An 18,713-nucleotide genomic window follows, 5' to 3' on the forward strand; every position below is an offset into this window, starting at 1 on the left:
TGCCATGACGTCACAGAAATTACCCAACGTAATCGTTCGCTGCTTTTGTATAAGTTCTCTGCGGTTTAGACAACTCTGTATTCAAGAATGCTTACTGGAGTTGTTAACAACTATATTTCTCTGCCATCCTGTAGTGATCCACCCTCCTATCCGCAATCTCTGCGTAACTCTTGTAGACAACCGTTTATCTTCTCTATGCCATATATGACCTGCTTAACTATATTTATTTTTGTTCAATCTTCACTAAAGTAATGGCTATCCCAGTTTGTTTTTCTCTCAACATTACGCTATCATTTTTCTTTTCTTGCTCCGTCCAATACCGCGTGGTCACTAAGTTCTTAAGAACAGAAAAAAAATTCTAGCGACAAAAACACGATCAAAAAAAGGGAAGGAAAGAAAGACCGGAGGAGCGATTGTTATAGAGTTTTTCTAAACATTTCTTGTTAACCTCCAAGTTATTGCCCCACACGTTTTATGCCGGATGAATGCAACGTACACTTTTTTTTTTCAGGACAGCAGTAGGCGGCTGGTCACAATTGTTTATTGTCCACTATCGCTCTCTTGCTAGTACAATGAACGTTATCTTTGGGCTCGGCAAATTCACCTTAGAATCGGCTCTTGGACATTGTCATCTGATGCCCCAAGGCACTTCTCGCTTGTCATCCCTGTCGTTGCTGGACAGAATGTAACCAGTGAACGATGTGTTGCTAAAGTGTTTTCTGTTGATACTCGCAACTAACTATTTCCGCTCTAACAGCATAGATGGATTTTCTAAGCACCCTGTAGACGTCTCAGAGAAAGTGTACCCCCGTGTCTGGCCAATCGTTTATCACTATTTTCCACATTTTATATTTGGAGCGTTATTTATTATTATTTTTTTATGCCATGGAATTAGGGTGGTTGTTGAGTCTTTATTGATATTCGGTGAGATATTCATACATGCTTCCGCTGCTGCTTACTGCGGAATCCGCCCAAAACTACTGCTGTATCTAAAGATTGCGAGTGCTTTTTGTTATTGATAAAGGCACTATAAAGATATTTCTGATACTCAACCGATTTCTCAATTCCTTTATTGACGACCAGAATGTGACATTGTCGAACATTTATTTTTAAGGCAGGCCTGCTGACTGTGCTGGCCGACATCATCTGCTGCCCTGATTCTATTGTAGCTTAGTCTAACTAATATTTTATACAATATCCAAGACAAGCTAACAGGCCCATATTTATTCAAATGTTCACCTACTCCCTTCCTTCGCACTAATGTGATGTTAGGATTATGAGCGTCATAAGTGCCCTTCGTCCTCTATAATTTGCGCTGTTGAACTATCCTGTCTCTCTTTCTCTTTTGCCGGTACTGTCACATGTACTCCCCTGCGCAGTACTATGCGATCCATGTAGTCCACAATAAAACCAATTTCCTTCTGGTCGAATAAATATAACCTGTAACTGAGTTCAACAGTCCAAAGTTTGCTTTGAGAACTCTGCAATGCACTCGGAAATTTTACTTTCTGCATCTGAATAGCGAATAAATTCAGTTTTCCGGACTACCTTTTGGCTTGTGCACATTTACTCAGGCAGGTTATTCCGCTTTCAGACTTCGTCAGTCCAGAGGAGCTTAAGAAGGCTCAGCGACATCGTGTACACCTATAACTCGTCTACACAGTGTGCGTAGCACCCTTCTATGTGCGTCAGCACAGCTTTACACGTTTTCTGCACTTAGATTTTTCATTGCTTGTATTTGAGCATTGTGCTTCTTTGCTTATTTCTTTGTTTATTTTCTATTTATTTGCGGTTCGTTTTTTTCCGCCTTGTTTGCAAGATCTGAAGTTGCTGTTGAGTAGTTAGGGAGCGTGGTGGCATTACCACTGCGCAGTTTATTTTTCCGTGATTGCTTTTCGCTCAATTGGATCATCCGTGCTTTTATTTTATATTTATTTAAGAAGTACTGCAGGCCTTATAAGTGTCCTTGCAGGAGGGGCAGAAGTACAGAAAAAACAAAACAAAGAAACGATGAACTACACTTTTCAACTGTTGCATGTTCAGCTGTGAACTCTTTCAATGATTTCAGTGGCAATAAGAAGTGATATGTGCAAGTTGGTTCCATTCGGTTATTGTGCGAGGAAACAAGGAATATTTAACGGAATTGGTCCTGGCAAAATGCGACGTTTTCTTTTCTGTCAAAATTTTGTTTCAGCTCTTGCTGAAGACCGTTTTATAACAGCATAAACAAACCACCACAGAGGGAGAGAGCACACAAGGGCAGGCGCAGTCCTTTTGTGCTCTCTCGCTGTGGTCGTTTCTCATCTAGCACTCAACATCACTCCACTCTAGGAGGTAAAGTGATGTGTTGAAAGAAAAGGGTGTGCTGCTGCAGAATCTATAAATCTGGCCTGTCTTGATAACCAACCAAATATGGAGCAGACAGTCCTGGAACGCAGGCCTATGCAGTCATCACACCGCAAGTCAGTGAAGGCACTTTTGAAGTATTTGCGCTTGAGTGGCCTATTAGAGAGAATGTAGTTCTCACAGGCATTCCCCACATCCTCTATTTATTTATTTCGGGCCTTTGCATAATCTCTCCACAATTTATTTTGTCTTTCATTTGCCCTTAGCCTTCGCCGAATGCAGGCTAGGAAACCGGAACCTCTTACGGTTAACCTCCTTGCCTTCCCCACCCCGTTTCTATCTCTCTATATTGTGGCTCAACCCAGGAAGTAGAGCTATTCAACGCAGAATAATAAGCGCTGCCAAGCTACGAACAGATCAAATATACAGTTATACAAAGACGTTAGTTCATGGACGATGGTTCGCTAAGCCACTTTGAAGATTTCTGCACATGGAAAGCCTCCAGGTTTTTGTGTATATCACATCCACGCTAAAGGGCGTCCTCCCGGAAAATAAACACCCCCACCAGTCTAAACAGAGTTAGTGCTTGTCTTTAGCATACTTTAAGTTATTTTGTTGTATCGCCAACGCGGCATGTGAGTACCGTGCCTCAACGCTCTGACATCTTCACGCTGCCTTCTCGAATTCCTTTATAAAAAGCCACTAGCTTGCTGTTAAACGCCCAACTGTACAGAATAGAGCATTCGCGGAGGCCTGCGTTCTTGGTAGAGTTCCAGACGACGTGCTTTAGGGGCTGCACGCGAATTCACTGTCAACCACAGCTTAATCCTGCTCCTCTCGGGATCAGAATTTCAAATGAGCTGACGCCCCGACTTCATTATCGAGGGATTGGGCATCAAGAGGCCTGCGCGTAAGGTTGAAAGACGAGTGCCTCGCACAGATAACCTCTGGTGTTCTTATCTCTTCTGCGACGTTCGGTCACGTCCACTAAAGAAACGAGATACCGATCTTGTCTGCGCCGGCGTGGACTCTTAATTAATGCAGCAGTGTGGAACCTGTAAGGCATCACGAGAAAAGCGGATGCTTTTATTTCAGGGTGTAATAAATGTGAATAATTCTGCAACGCGAAAAAAGTGGCTTACACATTGCACTAAGTGTACTTTTGTCAAATAATGGTCACGTTGACTTAACTGTGCCCTTCTCGGCTAGGAAAGCGCGTGCTTTACCGATTAATACGTTCTGTTCGCAAGCCGTGCAAATCTGCACATTAAGTCAAAATAAAGTATGTCTATTTTGGCTAAGCAGAGGTAAAAAGAGTGCACGTGCGCTTTCTCTTCAGGAGTGGTTAGAATGAGCTGCCACGTAAGAATTGTTGGTCCTGGAGTGTCGAAGCTAAACTTTTAATGCTTTCGCATTCTTAGGCTACTATGGAAAGGTGTCTGTATAGCGCAATACGGTATGTGTATAGCGCAATGCGGTATCTATAAAGATATCTGTATGAGCTATACAGATAACTTTCTTTGATGACCGGCTAACAAGCCCACATCGCCACCCTCGTCTTAGGCTATGCCACGCCCTTTCTGAGGGGTAAGTATCCATCTGTATAGGTCTGTGTGTATGTATCTGTTTTCCCGCCTATATGGGGCAGGAAGTGGTCGAATGGGAGCCGTTGAGTTGACATGGTTCGAAACCAACCATCGCACTAACTTGGGTAACTGAGTATGTGGCAATGCGTACCTCGTGCCGCTCTTCAACAAACCTTTTTCACGCCGCCATCGCTCACCCAATATGCGGGACTGGGTAAGTATCGCTCTTCAATGAAATTCCTCGACATCGATGTGGAGGCCTAGATACGTGTTACTCGGTCTGCGCTCTTCTCCAGTGAATTCCTTTCATGCCGATTTGAGTCACTTGGTATGGGCCACTAGGTGTGTGTCACTCCTAAATAAACTCTTTTCACGCCAGTGCTTTAGCGGGCTACACCACGAAATTACGGAGTACGTGCAATTCTTCAATGACCCTCTCACCAACTTGGATCCCGGCGTATGTGCCACTGAGTGTGCGCCCAAGCGAGGAAAGAATTCTCAGCGTTCGCAAGGGTCCGCGCACAACGCTTCTTGTGCCAGCGGCCACGCGCGGAGTTCCTGGCAGCGCCACTAGATTGCGCTGTGTGTCCGGAAATAAGGCCGAGAGAGGAGCCCGCTTGCCTCTCGACGCGTTTCTCAACGCACGAACCGTCGCGCCTTGCATTTCGCAGGCAACGGGCAGGCTTGTTCGCAGCAGCGCTAGATGGCGCCAAGCGTTCTTAGGAAGGCACGAAAGAGGAGTCCCGCTGCCCTACACGCCTCATACATAATTAGTTTCGATGGAGGCAATACGTTGTGTCGCTGTGTTGATTTAATGATAACGCATTACCTTCGACAGTCATCGTGAGATGGGTTCAGCCACAATATTTACGTTGTTTCGCTTTTCATTTCTGTTCAGTGAAAACGGATCAGTCGCGGTTATACTTCGGTTTGAAAAAATAATGGTTAAAACCGGTTCGATCCGCTTCATTTTGATTTGCGTAGCCAAAGAATAATTGCAGGAAAACAGCACAAATTTATTTTGTGCAAAAACTCCACGCTGCTGGTAAGCTGCACTGAAAGACTACGCCTGTTGTTTGTTCTTCAGACTGCACGTAGGTGCAAAAGAAATATGTAAATCCAACACCAGTGCTGGAATCTATGTGAAACGAGTCGCTGTTTAGCGAGAGAGAGAATATGCTGTGGCACCGCACAGTGCCTTCAGTCATGCTGCTATGCTCAAGAGGAAAGGGAAGAGTATAAAAGCGGAGGAGTGAGGAGTGAGTATTTATTAAGATGCGATCATACCGGTGGTTGCTGTGAAGATTTTACGTACTCTTAAAAAATTCCAGGTGCCAAAAAGCCCAATTCTAATCCTTGAGCTGTAATGCTCAAACAGGCGGGCATTAATTGCACGAGAAATCGAAACACGTGATTCCCGAATAACAAAAATCGCTAGGTCGTTAACTAATTGTCTTACAGCACCTAGTGTAATTTGCAAGTTGTAGCCAGAGAGATCGCAAGGTGGATACAATTGGAACCAATTATAAAATGGAACCACTTTTGAGATAATTCCCGAACTCGACAAAAAATACTTTGTCAGTTGAGTTACTTTGTGCTTGAATGCAGGAAAGAATCTGTTGTTTTAAAAAAAAATATTCTGAGCAACACTGGAGGGCTCAAATTTTCAAAATTTGCCACTAAAGAATTATTTTCAGGAGAACATTCCTTGAAGGCTCATGGGCTACAATTAACTGTTAAATTTCAATATGTGCCTTTAGGTAATTAGTCAAAAAGCTGTTTGCTGCATTATTTTATGCATTATCAGATTGTGTATTACAATTTTTGGTGCAAGTAATGTCTGTCTATTAGAGTAGTTGAGCTCAAGGACTAGAATCGTGCTATCTGCCATAATGCGATTTTCAAAAATTAGTTGATGTAGTCGCGCAATCACGTTTTGTACACGCTCGTATTCGAAGTACCCGTTCACAGCCGTGAATGTAGGCCTTTGTTAACGAAATATTCCGAGAGCTTTGATGGATCGCTTCACTGATATGTCCGGAAGGACACCAATGGCCGTTCAGTCAAAAGTATTACTGCAGTAATACGTTTTGACTGAACTGCCTATTGTTAATCGGCGCTAACAAAGATATCAACACCTGCCTTCACAGCTGTACCAGGGACAGGTACCAAGTATACGTGTTCCACTGTGGCACTTCACAGGCATTATAATCTGGCGAGTCCGCGCGTCGTATGCAAGGAAAACATTGTAGCCTTAAAACAGCACCTAGTGTGCTGCCTGAAGCAATGCGGTGAAAACCACACTAACGGTGCAGCCACTTTTAGACTCATGGTTGCGCGGATAAGCCATAAGTACATGCTACGTAGGGACGTAAAGCTCCGGAAAAGGCGGCAAACCTAAACAAAGAACCGCAATTTTTTCCCTTTAGCTTTCGTTCCAGTATGAAAAAATCCTAACGTTCCAGTTCAGTTCCCCTTCGAGCAACGATAACCTTTCTTTTTTTGCTGTTTTCCCTTTTCGGCTCAGTTCCGGTTGGATACCACTGTTGCAGTATTACAATGCACGATGTCGGAACGTTGCTTCTTTTAGCGCCTTGCACGAATCTAGTCGCGGCTACTAGTTAAGTTAAATGCATTACTAGTTGTTTTGTTTTGTCACTTGTTTATCAACAGACTTTTTACGTAAAGCTTAACATGAATCGCTTTCTGTAATGAAATAGTGCCTTTGCTGAGGAAATTTAGAAAATTTTGCTTAGGGGAGGTGTATGCCATTACTGATGATGATAGTTTCTCTACCATTGAACCAGACGACGCGTTTTCTTTATTCAAAGCCATCGGGGGTATGAACCACTGAAGGCCTTCGCCTTAATAAAAAAAGAAAGAATACTCGAACAATCTGAGCTGAGCAAATGCGAGGAATCTATTTCTCACTCTTCAGCGGATATGTAGCGATCTGCCTGTTTCTTGTCCAACACAGACGGCGGGAAATCCTAGAAAGATGCGGCCTTGACACGTCTATGTGTGAAAGATCGCATCGTTGTGGGTAGCAGGCCACTTCGCGATAACGAGTTACAGGGGCCCGAATTGCTTGCTTCCCCAAACAAAGCACACAGAAAAGAGCTATGGACAGCCAAGTCATGCGGTGATGAAAGCGACCAAAAATAATCGGCAGGCAAGGACACGCGCTCGCCGCCCGAGGAGCGTAAACAACGAGCAAATCCTCACGAGCGAACTCAAGCCCCGTCGCGACAGGAGCTGCGTAAATAGACCGGGAAGCGACTGGGAGGCACAGCGTCTATACAGGAAGCAAGAGGTTGTTTGTTCACCCCGTGGCTGCAGGACAGACTGATTCGTTTCGAATTGTTATGACGCGCAATTGAACGATGCCTGCGACCCGGCAGTAATGCTGTGCAGATGCTGCGCAATGCAGAAACTTCGTAGTAGAGGCAAAAGAAATGCACGTTAGTTTCTGCTAGAATTATCGCGGCTATGAATCTACATTTCACTCTCCCGTGACGTAGAACTGTGGCTGCTAATAGCAGCAGGCAACTCGTGATGCGTAACGGAAGTTTATGCGCGTCTGGGTCGCTGAGGCTGTTCAGCTTGTTGATGGCGTCGCTTCTATGGTTACGTCAAAGGAGGCTTTAAAACTGCATTTTTGCTACATCTTCCGCGTGGTTGTGACAATTAGCCGCATAATCATTAGGGCGGTAACACGCAACGTCTCCGGTTTTCGGCACACTTACCATAGTGCGGCAGATGAAAGTCATGTCCGATGGTACCACCTCATTTCGATGGCACTATCGGGACCACCGAGGAATGTATCTCGGGCGCGTTATACGGTCTGTTTAAGTTAACAGGTAACGTAAACTATTTTCCTTCTTTCTTCTTTTCCTGGAGAAACATTTAAATAAATGTTTATACGTTCGTCCTTTATTATCAGCAGGCCAGTTCATTTTTCTTACTGTAATTTGGGACCCTTCAACAGTTTTGTGTATATATTTAGTGTCTCGTTAGGCTTAAACACCCGTTGCATACTTGGAGGTCGAGACTTCATGTACCCGCCACCGCAGTCCAATAGCTATGGCGTTGCGCTATACTGAGGTCGAGGTCGTTGGTTCGATAACGGTCATCGCGGCCGCATTTAGACTGTGGTGAAATGAAAAACAAAAGAAAAACCGAAACGTTGCTGTACTTATATCTAGGTGTACGTTAAACAACCGCAGGCGGTCAGAATTACTCCGGAATCCCCACAATATGGCGTGCCTCATAAACAGGTCGGGATTTTTGGTCCATAAGGACACGGAATATATTTCATTTACACTATGTTCCGTCGCTATCCGTCCCTTTCCAATTATGCATCATGCTGCACCAGTTGCTCACGTATTAGAACCTGGACCAGTAGCCAGTGCAGTATCATCGTCTGTGGCACTTCTCTGATGTACACAATGCCGCGAAGTTCATGATGGGTAAGAACAGCGGTATCTTTATCATGATGGTGGTACACAAAAAAAAAGGGCGCCACTTCACGAACCTTTCCCATGCCTGCTAAAGAGCCCCAACAGGCTAACAGTATTTTAAGGCGCCCCCCAAAACGGAGGCTGTCATAGCTCAGGTGCGCATGTGAGCCGCATCATCGTTTCAACCACGAAAAATGAACTGTCCCTGTCGCTCACAATGCCGGCCAAGTTAGCTTCTTTAAGTGCAATGTGTAGGTACGCCACAATAACATTAACAAATGGATAATTTGGTACGTATTCATGTTCAACCAACGAAAGGCTTAATACATGAATGTCTAAACATGTCTTAGGACATTGTAAAAGAATAAGATTTGGTGAATTTAGCATGCATTAATACGGAACGAACTAAAGGCTGAGGTGAAGGCTTGAGAGAAAGCATTATGGGAAAAGCAGGTTCCAGTTCTCTCTTGCTCATGGTGCTGCTGATGTACAGTCGAGTGCAAAAGTTTAAGGACCAGAGTTGCCGCTGAATTTCTTTCTTCTTCGCAGCTTAGGCATAAAGGCTAAAATCAAGTGCACTGCTCACGGGTGCCTGCTTGACCAGCGCCATGCTTTTATACAATCTATACTATATATATATATATATATATATATATGCGTGTGCCGTGGTCTCTAGACTTTTGCACTCGACTGTACTTGCTGTTGGCTATCAATCTTGTGGACCATAACGAACGTGCTCTAGGAAGGCACAGATATGATATGGTTTCTCGTCTGTTGCAGTGTAGAATACCTGTATATACTGGGAGCCATATACAGAATTGTAGGTCAGCATTAGATGCCATCTGTCATGCACTGAGTGAATCATGCCGAATATCACTTTCCCTTGTGCTCTTTTGCAAGTAAACCTCAAGCCATCATTTAAATACAGTGTTCTGTTTCTTAGTCGTCAACAGAATACTAAAATATCGCTCACGGCATGTAGCACCATCATACTACTTTGGCTGGATTATTCTAAAATGCGTAGATTATTTGCACGGGAAGTTTAAGTGCAGAATTAACTTTTTAAAATAATTACTGTATGGAACATATTGAACTTCACCAATTGTAAACGGTGAGTTCGCAAATCTGATTCATTTGTGGCGAATGCGGAAGTACACTCCAATTCAGAGATATGCGCATTCGAAGTTTGCGAAAAAGCTTCAGCGGCATTACAGAGATTTTTGAGCTTCAACGCACAAACGTTTTTTTTTGTTGTTGTTGTTGTTGTTGTTGTTGAAATGTACCTAAGCCGGACAACAGAGCACCGTTACCGCAAGCTTAACAGCGCTTACCTCAAACCTGGTGTTAGTTCCAAAATTGGCTCCTCGTGAATGTGCTTTGTGAAACCACTGGCTTCGATTCGTACATTACAATATCTGCTCTAGAACAGCTAAGCCAAACATAACTAGTGAAATATTGCTAATTTACCCATTATGCATTTTGATTTATTGTACCAGTAGTGTCCCTCTCTTTGACTATTCCAGCTCAAACAGAAAATTTGCGCTCATCCCACAGGGTTTTTTTGAAAATTATGTTAACGATAAAAAAAAAGAAAACGCCTTGTGTATTCTGGTGACCGGATCTGTGATTTCTACGGCTTTGGTGCACACTATCCTGTCGTGAGTGCCTTTCTTGCTATTTCTTTCTTTTTGCTTAATAAGACATAAGACGCATTGAATGCTACAGCCTAGATAACATGATGTAAACATTAGGTGTAACTTCATACCGGTAGCTAGCTAACCGATATCTCAAATGCAAATCTGACAAACACAGCGCTTTATACAATAGGCTTAACGAATCAGCAGAATGCCAAGTATAAACTGCAAGTAAAAAGCGACAGCGAACCACAGCCGTTTACCGCTTCTCTTCGTCTTATAAGACGAAGAAAAATAGCTGTAGAGTCAACAAGCCTGTAGGCGCTTTCTATTTAAGGTTAGTGTACCTGGGCGAGCTCATGGGCACACTGAACTTTAGCAGAGACTAAAGCGCCGTGAAAAGAGGCAGAGTGCTACTGAGGCATATAATATGCACTGAAGTGTGGGGTGACTTAGCCTGTCTTCAGCATAACGAAAACATCAAATGCACGTTTATATTGCCATTTTCGGGACATCGCACCAGTTGTAACTTATTACCTCTAGCGGGTATGTTGCTGAACGGTCTGAATAGTTAACGAAACAGGCATGCTCACCCGTCGCAAGACCACAACTGGAAGCCATCCAACAGTACGGCCAAGAGTCATACATTCTCAGTAATGTCTATTGGGCAATACTATCACGTCATATTATCTAGCTGCGGCTGGAGTGACAGCCTTATCAATGTACACGAAAGCTTTGCCGTTAAGGACAACAGAAAAGCAAACAACCGCTGGAAGGGTAGCGCTCCCCATTTTATCAGTAACTTATTCAGGTTGCCTAACGCAGCTAATTAACAATGAAAGTGATATGCCTGAAGTGATGTGCCTGATCCTCTGCCTGGTGGCGGCAGAGAATGAGATGGATGGAAGTGATTAATCCGTTCGCGGATGCAGTGGATATTCCGCAGCCAGCCTAATTGAAAACCTGGGACGAGTTTTTTCGCAGTAGTTATCAAATCAGGCTTTGCTACTGAAGATTGTTCTCTCAGGCTCGTCAAGAGTGAATATTCAGTTGCGTGGCTGCACGTTGCTAGCCTTCAACCACGAGTTTGAGCGCATGAAGGTACGTCCACACTAGCGCGAGAAACACGTGCCGCGCACCGCAGGCGTTAAAACGCTCGCTGCGAAAGCGAACGCGCGACATTTTCCTGCCGCAGAGCAAATGCGACCTTGAAGCTATCTTTTGCGGCATGCCGCTTGCCGCCCATGGAAGACACCGGCCGATTCATTCACATGGGCGAACGCTACAAGAAAATGTGTTTTTTCATCATCGCTGGTCACAGCTGCAGTGATTCTACATGATAGCGTGTCACTCACTTGCCGCGGCGGCAGAAACGCCCGCAAGAGTGGACATGCCGATGGTGGCGCGTTCTGCCGCTTGCGGCATGCCGCACACATTTTTGCCGCTAATATGGACGTACCTTTGTACCACGCATAATTAACGCTCGTCACAATTCTGTAAGTGATGCAATTCTTCAAGCATGCGACTGCCATGTGGCACGGCATTGAATCATACGCCACGCCCGCGCAATATTCCGGCGCCTCTCCGCTGCCCCCCACCAATCGCATGCAGCATTCGCGCACCGTGCGAATGCTGTGGCGAACCCCTGTCGCGCTGTTACATGGGCAGACAGACAGGTTTAGTTCAGTGGCCACTTGCGCGTCGTTCACATTTTACGCATTGAGACACTGCAGGGAACTGCGTAGATTTCGCATTCCATAAGCGCGTCTTTCCGAGACGCCAGCGACGTGCGGTCGGTGCGGCTGCAGAACCACCAAAAGGCCAAGTAGGCGCGCTTTTACGCTCCGCTCAATCGGGCTCTGCAGGCCGAGCGAGAGAAGCGATCTTCTGTCCACGGCCGGCATGAGCGTTGCGCGCACACTAGCCTTCCTGCTATGCGGTCGTGTGAAAATTGCAGCCACGTGCCGGTCTGAGTGTAGCGGACCGTAATTACGCAACTAAAACACTCTAGTAAGCACCTGCAGAAACAGGCGACGCACGCACGCACGCCCGTACACTCTCGTCTCCTTTACTGGCACCCGGCGCGAATTAGAAAGGAGTTGTTTGCTTTGAAACGTCATCTTTTTTTTCTTAAACGTGATGTTTCTGGACGTGTCGGTGCATTTAAAGCGGCAAATGAAATGTCTGAAGAATATAACTTGGAAAAGTTGACGCGCCGGTAACACGTCAGACGCTGCTCAGTGATACCTCTGTCTGAAAACACAACTTTGAAAGCTTAAGCACACCTTGCTCGCGCATTCGCTTTACACTGTTGGTTTGGTTCGAAGTGTAAGCACATTCAACGCTGTGGTCACTGCAGAACAGAGCAGTATGCGCCTCGCTTTTTTTCTCTCACTCACACTTGGCAATGATGAAAAACGTCGCGCCGCCTAAATAAAGAATGCTGGCGATTTTCATGCACTGGTGCTATTTGTGTAGAAGTAACTTCTTGCGGGTCTCACACTGATAATGGAGTACGAATCTCTCGCTTTTAGTGGCATTTTTCTCTTCTAGAGTTTGCTCTTTGTTGGAGTTCTGTGTGCCTTAACGAGCTGGTTCGTATGACATCGCAGACAACGTCGTATAGGTCACTCGTGTTTCTGAGACATTCACGCAAGCTATGTCTCCCACAAAGCCACTCCATGAAGGACCTTAGTGTCAGGAGCTGTTATTACCTTCACGTGGATGAGAGAGAGAGAGAGAAATAACTTTATTTACGGCATAACGAGGTCCTTAAATTAGCTTGCCGGTGGTCCGAGTGGTGGTGGCCGATTGCTTGTCGTTCCAGCCGTTCCAGCCCAGTTACTCTGCCTGAATTCCGGCTCAGAGTTACCTCTGCCTGAATCTGGGAGTCAGTCACCGACAGGAGTGACCCTGATGTCTCGTGGGAGGGAGTTGGCGGTATTGACTGTGGAGGAGGATTTCCCTCGCGCTTCCGTAGAACGTGATCTTGGGTAGCATTCATGCAGTTGCAATGTCGGCAGTTTGGTTGGATTTCACCCAGGTAGACTTTTGACAGCCGATGGGGGCTGAGGATATAATCGGCTTTAATTTGTCTCCAGATCGTAGCATCTTCCCATGTTAGTTCCGTATGCGGGTTCACGTATGTTTTGAGATTCTCTGTATAATAAGCGGTAATTTCTTTATATGTGCTAATCCCTTCGTGCGGGAAGTCAAGGGTTGAGGGGTCCATCTCTCGGTTGATTAAACATCGTGCAATCAAGTGGGCCACCTATTTCCCGGATTCCTCGTGCAAGCGAGCACCCATACAAGTTATATGTTATGGCTAGATTTGCTATCGTTTTTAAGGATGTTGCCGTAATCGGCACAGTACAACCCATCATAAAGCTCCTGAGTGCTCTTTTAGAGTCGCTCAATATGTAATTAGTTGCCTGGCCGGACATGGTCGGTGCCATGGCGGCTCCTTCTGCCTCTAAGGCAGCGTCTGTGTCTACTGTGGCCGCGGTAATCAGTTCACCGTGGCCGTTCACCGCGCATATGGTGTAACAGTCTCTCGCCTACCTAGCAGCGTCAACACACATCACGTTTGGGCGATCCTGAAAGTTTTGTGCGAGTTTTCCTGCCCTGGCTTTGCTTCTTTCGTCGTGTATACCTGCCAGCATATCTTTGGGCAGGGGTTTAATCGTGAAGTGTGCACGAGTTGCCGCTGGTTACTGAACCCTGTTATTGTGTGTGGAACTAGCGCGTTGGCCGAGGCGGCTGAGTATCTGAGAGCCTGCCTTTGTGCGCGAAAGCCTTTCCTCTTCGGCCGTAAGGTACCCCTACAAAAATTCCTCCACTGTGTTGTGGATTCCCCATACATAGTAGTTTGTCTGTGCTTGCGCACCTGGCAGAGTCCCAGAGCACGCTCGTGTATTTCTCTAATGGGGGAGTTTAGTTTTTCCCCACCCGCCTTGCTTAGGTGGTAGCAGAGGAATGAGTAGATCCACGCGACTGATTACCAAGGCCTGGATTGATCTGCACAAGTATGGTTCCTTCATTCTTTTGCTATTAGTTGCCACTCTCCTGACAAGTCTTGCTGTTTGTTGTACGGTTGCCTGTAGTTCGTTTAAATCTTCTGTGTTAAAGTTTCCCTTGTTAAAGTTTTCCTTGTTGAATTTTCTGTGTACAGCTTCATACGGATGTATTAGCCTGGGATATGAACATGGTCTCGCCTATGCATATAGGCGCGAACATCTTGCAGCTCGCCTAGCTTGCACACTATAAGATCACACACCACCTAGCTCTTCTTGTAACTCTTGTCCTCTTACCGACACCTTTTTCTGGGCATAGTGTTTTTAGTCGGTGATAGCACTAATTACCATTCAGTCCTTCCCTCTCGTTTTCCTCGCTCTCTCTCAGCTTGAGATATTATGTTTTTCAGCTACGTTTTCACTGCTCCAAACTCTCGGACGGAGAGTTCATCAACGGCTGCGTTAGGAATGTTTACAGGCAGCCAATAAGCCCTTTCTTTTAAGGGGCAATCAAATATGCGAGCCACATCGCCTCCAACCATGTCCAAATTTGCGAACAGGTGTCAGAAAGGTTCTATCAGTGAAGCATTAAGCATTTTCCTCATATCGCAAGGTATAATCGTGTAAAGCGTAAAACATAAATTCAAGAATGTGGCTTGCGATAGCCGACGCTTCGGCACTAAGCAGTATGAGCTGACTAGTTGTCCGGCGACTCGAAAACACTTTGCAGCGTCTCGGTGATAGCCATTAGGCGCGGTATGATTAAACACGGGGCTTTGCACTCATGAGCAGGGGTCGGGCTATAATTCACCACATTGTAGGTAAGTTCGACCATAGATTATAAGCACATCACATTATACCGTTTCTTATTTATTATGAATATTTTTTTGGGATAGTCCAAGTATTCAAGGGCACAATTTATCGTTTTAAGCTTTTATTTTTTTAATTTAGTCACTTCTTGGCTGTAAACATACCCTATCACACGCTATAGTAGATGCTCATTCACTTATCGCTTTTACATTATGCCGTAGCTCCGTGATCTGCGTTCCGCATTTTACACATTTCAAACTGTTTTCTCGAATTTATCCTGTTAAGCTTTAGTGGCTTCTGGGTGCGGGCATCATTTTTGTAGAGAGAGATAAAAGTATATTTAAACGAAGACTCAAAGCCTCTTTCAGCACAAGGGGAAAGGCACTCAGTACGGCCCAATGGCTCAGCAGAAAACTTTTCCAAGCTAACAGCTGCGGTACGATCACACACTACACTCTCTGCACACCACACCAAAAACATGAAAACAGAACAGCACCTCGGGACAGTAAAAAGTTGATATCATTTAGATCGCACAGAGCAATTTCTAAAAGCATGTATACGTACACACATCCCTGACTACGACGCCGTTTGTAAAACTGTGTCGTGTTCAGGGGCATGTTTGGACACAAACGGTGCCGTTCGAAAAAAAAAAAATGTTTCACGACCTACCGTTGCCTATGATTTAAAAAAGACTGAGCGCATTAGAGAGTGAGTGCCGATTTAATCATTCTGTGCATCGCCACTCATGTTTTACCTAAGCAGTTATAAATACGGCGGCGCTCCGCGACCGCCATTATTTGGTCACTGCCTGGTGTGGCGCTCTCGCTTCGTACGGCGGTACTCGTGGCGAGCCCCTCACGATTGTGACAGTGATGCGGCGTGACAGTTTCTGTGCCCTTTCCATTCTTTTACTCGTAGATTATTGCCACGAGCAATATTTCACAAGTGAATGTGCTCCATGAGGCATCTCTCGTTCACTGACCTGACAGCGTAACAAAAAACTAAATTAATTAGTGAAAAAAAAAGTCGTTACTGTTTTCTTCGATGGCCGTTTGATCTGTTCATGATGCCATAATTTGTATTTTTTTTTTTTGCACCCCTGAATACGAAATTGTAGGAATCTTTAGGAGCTAGTATTTCTTTCGGAGACTTATCAGTGCGAAGGCGATTTCCCTGATAGAGACAAGGTACGGGCGGCAACTGCTGTTTCCGGAATTACGTCTTTCGTATGTTTTGGTCCGCAAAACGGAATGAGAACCCGACATTTGCCTCACAAATATTTTTTGGGTAGTCGTTCCTATTTTTTTTAACACCTTCCACCCGTAATGGATACACCGTGTTAAGCGTTTGGTCAGCGAGCTAAAAACACCAACGCAAACGCCGACTCGAGTCTCAAATCACCATCGTCTCGCGACGCTATTCGGCGTCAAGGCATTAAGCAAATTGCGTTCAATCGACCGGAGAGACGCACGGCCGGCCGACGGCGCCCCGCCAGTGCAGGACTCGAGAAAATTGACCCAAGTAGGCGCACACCGCGACATCGACGTGCGGGGGTGCGTGCAGCTGCACGCATCGGGGCATCTATGACGCCCGACGCGTCACGACGTCGCGGCGGCCCGGCATCCGTTTTGCCAGTAAAATTCAATGTTTCTTTTCTCCCGAATTTTCGTCTTTACTTCTTTTCTCGTTACGCCCAAACGGATAACGCCAGCACCTGGTTTTAGTTTAAGTACGCTTACGTGTTCGACAGGGCTGAGCGGAGATCAGAGCCGCGTTCCTGGAATATCTTAGTCAACTAGATGTCGTTCCTATATGCATGCAGACGGACGTTAGGTAGCGCTACACCCGTGATTTACACCTGCGTGCAGAGCTTCTGGTCCCGCGCAGACTGCAACAGCAAAATATTTGCTCTAAAGTGTGCACTGTGGCCAACACCCTGTTCGCGAATGGCTTGATTGGCCATCGACGCATAAAAACACTCGAAAGTACGAGGCAGCTGCTCTAAACGGCAACTGAACGCGGGCCTGGAGGGACGTGAGGCTCAATCACGCGTTAGGTGCTTCGAGGCGAAAGCTCTTACATGTTTAGCTAAGAACGGCACGCGGCAGCATTCGTGGCGACAAAGAGCGCGCCTTGTGTTCTTTTTCTTTTTTCTTCTGGAACAGCATTTCTATGCAATGAGCCACACGCTTAGATCGATAACCTCCTGCAGGGAGCCAGTGTGAACTAAAACTTCCGTTTTCTAGAAAGTGTCGCATATTACACGCAAGAGTTCCCCTCGCGCAGGCGCCCGACCCCCCGTTCTTCCAACTACGCCAATCGAGGATAGCCAAGTATTTTGGTTGTCAGAGGACTAAGAAATCTAAGAAAAGAAAAAAAGTGTTGGCACCTGGACCTTTCTTTGAGAGAGTAAACTTTGTTCCATATTTAACTACGTATTATCTGATTCACCCGTACAGCCAGGAGAAGGAAACTGGGGAAGTACGAAAAGTGTTGAAGATGGAGCTAACCATGAGTAACTTCGTAGCGCGGGAAACAAAGGACAGAACAGAAAGGAAATGACAGACACACGCGACATAGTGATATGTGTATGTCGTTTTCCTTTTGCTTTGTCCTCTGTTTGCACGCTAAGAAGAAACATCATGGGATTCTACGCAGCCCGACCTTTAACAGTGGGAACCCATGCGATAAACGTCTGCTCTCGCGAAGGATGCGGTTAAGAAAACACATATTTCTCGCTCTCTTAATGCGTATAGAGGATTCTTAAAATAAAAACATGTTTGTAACAATGCCTGTTTTCAGGCAGTAAAATGCACGAGCGCTCTTTGGAATAAAGGCTGAATAAAAACTTTTTCATACGAAAATTAAGAAAGCCCAATTTCCGAGTCTGCTGAAAGCCCATATTCGTGATTATGCCTTCGAACATGCATGGCGATGTGACGAACATTCAAAAGGTTAAAAACACAACTTGGCTTCGCTTCTGCGGCAATTCGCTTCGTTTTCAGGAATTCTAGCCCCGAGTTTGACTGCGAGAAAGAAGTGACGCGTGCTAAGAATTTGAACTTCGACGAAGTTTCTACACCGCAGCAAGCGTCCAGCATTCGTCCTATCTCACATCTCACGTCTTCATTTTCTTGTCATTTCGTATTGTTTTTTTTTTTTCATTTCTCTCGCGCGTTCCTAAACCCGACTTTACCCAAACAAACCGCTCGAACAAGATACGCCAAAATTCCGGGAAATCCGACCGAAACCCGCGTTCCGAGCGCTCGTCCTAAGCACGCCCACGCATTCCTCGCTTTACGTATGCAATGTCGGTGGCATCCGTGCACGTTACTCACCGTTGGCCGGACGGTCGTCGGATGGAGCAGCAGCTGCTTTCGCGAGAAGCTCTGTGGCACCGGCCTATACCCTTCTCTTTCTCTTTTCTTTCTCGTCCGGATAAGCAACGGCTCTTCAGAGATGACCAGCTACGTGATCGGTAGGGCGCCTGCAGAGTGTCCGCGAGGGGCACGATGAGGCCAGCGAGGAGACCACATGGCACCTAGTGCAACGACACCCGCGACGAGGCGCCCAACATCCGGTCATGCCCAAACAGCTCCTGCAGTAATGCGACAAGGAGAGAGAGAGAAAAAAAAAGAAACACATGATCGCGTACACGTTGCATACATTTCTTTCGTCGAAATACAGTTGTTTTATTAACTTCAGAGGAATCTTTATAAAGACGGCGACGGCATACCAAGTGCAGGACCTAAGCTCGAGTAGAGGACATAAAGTGGCGTCGTGCAGGTTAACTGCACTCACTAGTGCAAGTTTACACTGACGACAGAATAAAGAACGCCAGCACCGCTGAAAAACAATATTTTC

At 45.6% G+C, this 18,713-nt stretch overlaps 1 protein-coding gene across 4 annotated transcripts in view; it reads right to left on the reverse strand.

The window, feature by feature from the left end:
• Nucleotides 1–18,713, reverse strand: part of LOC126540366 (calcitonin gene-related peptide type 1 receptor-like) — a 143,443-nt gene that overhangs the window by 35,824 nt on the left and 88,906 nt on the right. For all 4 annotated transcript variants that reach the window (XM_050187166.3, XM_050187167.3, XM_050187165.3 and 1 more), the window contains exon 2: nucleotides 18,188–18,447. The gene's annotated coding sequence lies outside the window, so the exon portion shown is untranslated. The remainder of the gene's footprint in view (nucleotides 1–18,187; nucleotides 18,448–18,713) is intronic.

This window comes from Dermacentor andersoni, chromosome 2, assembly GCF_023375885.2.
Source record: "Dermacentor andersoni chromosome 2, qqDerAnde1_hic_scaffold, whole genome shotgun sequence".
In the NCBI taxonomy this organism is placed as follows: domain Eukaryota; kingdom Metazoa; phylum Arthropoda; class Arachnida; order Ixodida; family Ixodidae; genus Dermacentor; species Dermacentor andersoni.